The following is a 6290-nucleotide window of genomic DNA, read 5'->3' as shown; positions in this document are numbered from 1 at the left end:
CCTTTGGCTTACCTCGCCGACCACATTTTATTCGGAAAGTCACGTCTGAGAAATGATCCATTATGTCATATAGGCCTTCCCACGGAGAAGAGGACTTAGGAGACTTCCCTTTGCTCTTCCTGGAATTATACAACTACACCTTGTCTCCTGGTACAAAGCTGACTTCAGTAGACTTCTTATCATGACATAGCTTCATCGAATCAGAAGACGTTTTCAAGTTTGAACGCACTTGATGGTGAATATCATTCATCCTTTCAGATAACACTTTCACGAACACTGACACATTTTCAGGCAACCCTTCATAAGGTGGGAGTCCTGTTAACAGATCTACTGGCAACCAAAGTTCCCGACCAAACATTAACTTTGCTGGGGTGTATCCAGTGGCTTCATGCTCTGCTGTTCTATAGGCCATCAAGAGTGGAGGGAGTAAGACATCCCAGTCATCTCGGCAGCTATTACAAAACTTTGCCAATTCCTGTCCCAGTGTCCAATTGTACTTTTCTACCATCCTATCAGACTGTGGGTGAAGTGGTGTTGTTCTGGCCTTTCGTATGCCAAACAACTTGCAGCATTCATGGAACACAGCTGATTCAATAAACCTTGATCTCATGGACAACATTCCTCAAATAATGAATTTATTTTCTTATTCGTGGTAGATGGAGTATTTCCAGCTGAACATCACCCCATACGCCTAACTAATTCCATTTTTCTTGTTTCATTAGCCCTTTGTTGTTTTGTTTGGGTTGGGCTCTGCTACCTTGGCTTAATAATAGCTGTTGATTTATTACAGTTTTGTCTGTTTTTCACATCTATAACAGTTACCTATTTCTGAAACCGTTTGGGAAGCCACAAAAGCCTTTACCTGCAGGTTCGGACAATATGTCCTTTCAAGTTGCACTTTAAGCATCTATTTTCATGTGGTTTATTTCCTCCGTTCTGTTTAACTAGTTGTCTAACTATTATACTTTCAGTTCTTCTACATTACTGATATGGGAAATTGATGTTTCAATACTACAGGATCTAATATTTTTGTAACTTTCAGAAGATGCTGTTAATAGTTTATCTGCAACTTTAATGGTACAAGTATCATCACCAATTTCAGGGCTTCATTTAAAGATGTATACCTACTCTGCTTCAGCCTATTTCTCATATCCTCGTCTGTTATGACATCTATAAATTGGCCACTTGTCAAGAAATACATCCACTGGCATATTTTCTGTATTACTGCCTTGGGAGAATTAAAAATATAATGTTTTAGTTAATATGAAACCATTTGAATCTCATCTATTACTAGCACAAATATATAAGTACAGCAGTTTTGAAAAAGTAGTGACACAATATTTTATTTCCACGAGATAAAGCCATCATTGACGACCACAGTGACTGTGCAAGTACTGATTATATGTGTCATCAATGGTGATTAGTGAGGCAAAGACAGTTTAGCCTATCAGCGTGCGTTAAACACCTTGTAAGTATATCACTCATGATTGAGGTGCAAATTAGGGTAGTAAATGCCAGATGACACTAATTTAGTATTATTTATTATGCTAAATGCTAATTTATTTTTAGTTATACATTTTTCATGATGATTTTGGATATGTTTTGAACACTGCTATACAAGTACACACACGCACACACACACACACGCAATAAGTGCAATAAACCAAAGCCTCCGACCAGGATACGATATTGAATCCGTCATATCATGAGGAGTGTCTGCGCAAGATGATCCGGAAATCCTTTCTGAATCTTCTACAAGTTCAACTTAGGCCTCTTCTTTCCTCTGTACCCTATTCCAGAACTATGCTCTAGATTATTATTTCTGGTGAAATACTCCAAACTTATTGGATGAGGCATAGCAGCAAGTACCAATATTTGATAGTGCTTATGATTTTCAATTGTAAGGTTACTTAATGTTAGCAAAGTTGGTTGTTTTAGGCAGGCAGCAAGATGAATGACTTGTTATCCACTATTCTATTAGTTCTCTTTGAAGAAGGTTTTGAACTGAGCCTGGAATGACTCTGATAGTACTTTCTCATCATAATCTATTCATTTCTCAATTGACCATTATTGAACTGGCCAGCTAAATTCTGGAACTGAATTTGGTAGCATCATAGTTTGAGTAGTCCCTTCAATAACAGGTGTCTCAGCAGTAGTGGTAATAGGTATAAACCAAATAAGTTTTTCTATCCCATATCTGATGGTGGATGGTGTTTTTAGTTGGAATTCATGAGCAAATGCAGAAGGAAGGTACTTACCAACTGTCAGATATAAAATACTGTTTAGTGTAAGTATTATTATTATTTAATTTATTTTCTGTGATTGTAATTCATTGATGTAGAGGCTATCAGACGTTGTGTTTACAATTCATTGATATGAAGGCTATGGAGATTTCTAGAAGGCCTAATTGATAGACGTATAAATATACTCCATGGAGGGAGTATAATTGGCAAGTACAAAAATATCCAGATAAATTCAAAACCAGTGATGGCTGACCAGAAGCAAAAGTCTAGGTGACAGAAGGGAGAAGAAATTCTATGTTTGTTATAAAATGGGACACATTGCAAAGGAGTGCAAGTCCATTACCAACAAGCAACAGTGGAAATCTCAACATACAGCAGCTGGTGCTTTTTACAGGGATAGTACTGGTAAGAAACAAGAAAAGAGTGACTGGCACCATGAATGCTACAGCCAGAAGAAACAGAATCAAGAAAACAAGTCATATTCACCACAAGAAGGAAGTGCCAATTCCATGATTGATCAGTGCACGTCTAATGGTCAGTTCAAGTTAGCAAATGGATCAACAGTGCCAACAGTGACTGGGGAATGTGACAAACATCGAGAGGTAATACCAAATCACAACATGCTAGTAAGTGAAGGATATGTTGGGGATAAGAATGTGAAGGTCCTACGAGACACTGGGGGGCAGTAGTGCAGCAGTGAGAACCAGTCTGGTATTTGATAACCAAATGACAAGCAAGATACACGTGTGTGTGCTAAGTGATGGGACAGTGAGAAAGTTTCCCATAGCAAAAAGTTACTTTAACTGAGTATTGTTACATTATAGCGTTGCTCGTGTAGTTTATAGAAAGTTCAAGGCTTCAGTGAACAATATATATATGTATATAGGTGATTAGCGAGTGCAAATGCAGTCAGAAACAAATTAGAAAATGTTAAGTTAGCCAGCACGTGAGTGAAGAGCCATAACGGGCAATATTTTAAAGTGTTCTAAAGTAATTGAACCCGTCTGTGTGGAATTTGACGAAAAGGAGACAATTATATAAAGTTCAAGATACAATTGTGGTAACCCACAGAGTAACGTAACTGAATTTATCGCAGATTATAGTAAGAAACGGAATAGTGAAAAATAATTCACCTTGTCAATTGGATTCTAAAGTAATTGAATCAGTCTGCATGGACTTTCGACAAGAAAATATAATTATTTAGTTTTAGATAAAACTGTGATTTCTCATATTGTAAAGAATTTTGTACATACCTTTGACTTGTTTTGAATATATTATTTGAAAACAAGTGGATTGTGTGCTGTCCATTTATTGTTCGAGTTTATCGCCAACAAGTCACAGACACCTACTGCAAAAGAATCCCAGCCCACTCATATACAAAACTCTAACAAATAACAACTTTACATAAAATGAAAGACTAAACAAACAGAATGCAATAACAATCGAACATTAAAAGACATATTAGAAAAATTAAAATTACAAACAAATAATGGAATGCCTTTAATAAAACAAAGTGGTATAGATCATTGGATATTACAAAGAAAAATTATCAAATAAACATAAAGATAATAATAAGTAAAAGGTACAAAATAACCTCTTAAGTTGCAAAAAAGCTACAAGTGAGGATCAACATAATAAACGATATTCTTCCAATATTAATTATAAAATACAAAACCCTACACAAAGAGTAAAATTCACAATGTAAAGTAAAAAATCCTTTAAATAATAAAACATCATAAAACCCTTTAGAAAAACAATAGGTTGAGACATAAACTTGTTATGATAATAAAACATACAGTAAGTTAATAAATGCAAAAAAATCTTCAAATATAGACATACATTCAAAAGTACATTTCATGATACATTTCATACACTACAAAAGAATCAACCCTGATGATGATAATGTACATGAGAAGACAAAAGCAGAAATAATCTCTATATATACATTTATACAGTTTATATACAATATCTACATGTACTCTACTTTCAATATTCACATGTTCCTGGGCATAAATAAAAGGTTTTGTTTGTTTGCAGTTAAGCACAAAGCTACACAAGATGCTATCGGTGCTCTACCCACCAGAAATATTGAAACCCAGTTTCTAGCATTGTAAGTCTACAGACATACTGCTGTGCCACTGGGGGCAAATAAAAAAGAAACGAAAATAATAAAAGTATATGTTTGTGTACACACACACGTATATATATGTGTGTCACTTTCAGTGAGTTATGGTTGTCTGGCATGTAATCTCTTTAGTTCTCACAAAAGCCTTCCACATTTGTATAATATCAGCCCAGAAATGGCATACCTCTTCCATCAGCTGTAATTGAAAATATTTATGCTTTAGAGGATCTGATATCTGATATTTCTCCTGGTTATAAAATGTTCAGGCTTCCTTCTACCTTGTTGTTGTTTATGCAAGTGACAATTTAACGTCATTATTTGCTGAAGCACGTAAGATTTTTTAATTTAAGTTGTAGTGTTCTTGTTAGATCTACATTTCCTAGCTGCACAGGTTGAGTCTTACACCTCTTGGCAGGTGGAAGTGGTGTAAAAATGGATGTTTTGGGATCTCACTCCATCATTTATTTGACAATTGCCACTTGGTAAGCTCCAATGTGGTTGAGTCTTCGTGAATGAACTCAATGATGATATAAGCTCTGGGAACCATTTTTGGTTATGGGATGTGATGCTCTTGGAATAAGTGAATAAATTCTGCTTTGATAAGGGAAGTTGCATGTTCCAGAGTGAGCCACCTAGCCATGGCTACTTCCAAACTGAGCTCGAATAACATTAGATCACTGGTCGACAGTACAGTCTCTACCAATGTTTCCCCCAGTTGGCATAATGGTTGCAGTTCGGTTCCTACTGACTGTGATACTGGTTCCTTTGGAAACTTCAGGGCCAATCCATCCATAGCTTCAGTCAAAAACAGTATATCTGGAGTATCATTGAACAACTTTTCTTTGTCTATTATTTATGGTCCTGACTCTATATATCTGAACATTAGGTTAATCCCTGGAGTCGTGGGGGACTGCCAATTGATGGGAGGTGGTTGGAAAATTTCCGAACAGAAGAATGGAAAGTTACTCCAAAAGGCTATTTGAAAGTAAGATAGCCAAGAGGGTTAATAATGTGATCTGAAAGAGACAACGTCATGCTTGAAATGCATAGTCCAACAAATTCTGATTCGTAAAACGTTTAGCTAAACATGTACATTAAAACTGTAATGATTAGTTACAACAATCCCCTTTACTAATTTTTCCTTCAGGAACAGTGAAATTTGGCCGTGATTAAGTGACATTTCTACAGACTTAACTGTACTTTTGTGTAAATTGTGTGTAGAAGATGTATTCCTTTCACTTTTGTAAATTCCAGTTCTTCATACTTCACTGTGTCTCACACCTGACCTGCTGACCACTGTTGCTATTGCCATTTTGTGTACCCTAACATCCAGCTACATTTATTTTACTACTGTTTGGTTGTTATACAAATAATAGAGGGCTGAGTCCAGTAGAAAAGAAATGGGGATGAGACTAAACTCTTATTCCTACACAAATAACGACAACTGGCCAGCCACCATATGGGCATTAACTGGTGTTACTTCTTGTTTTTGGCTGCACTTTCACTCTCTTCATCTGAATCTTGTACTAAAGCAATATTTACAAATATTTAGTAAAACAACTGGGTGCTTCCCATGACTGAAAATACTCATAACCATATAAAACAGTAGATGCACAAAGTTTATATTCTGTAATTTACAAGCTACTGTTCCAGTTCTTGAATATCACTTTCTGCAGATAATTTCACCTCCGCATAAATATTTCATTTCAATCCAATCAAAATATTCCTGGCTACAGCTAACAAAAGGAATAAGTAAAACTGTGTTTTCTTTCAAGTGGAGCATGAGCCTAAACATTACTTATATATCTTTCATGAAAATCCACTAACTGCTAAGTATTTCAGTGTCAAAAATGAAACATTCACCTGCATTAATAAAAATAAGAAATGCACTGTAACGTCATATAAGGATTTACAGGCCGGTA

Source organism: Limulus polyphemus, unplaced genomic scaffold (genome assembly GCF_000517525.1).
Source record: "Limulus polyphemus unplaced genomic scaffold, Limulus_polyphemus-2.1.2 Scaffold3810, whole genome shotgun sequence".
NCBI lineage: Eukaryota > Metazoa > Arthropoda > Merostomata > Xiphosura > Limulidae > Limulus > Limulus polyphemus.
The sequence above is the reverse complement of the archived record's forward strand: the minus strand, read 5'-3'. Positions refer to the sequence as shown.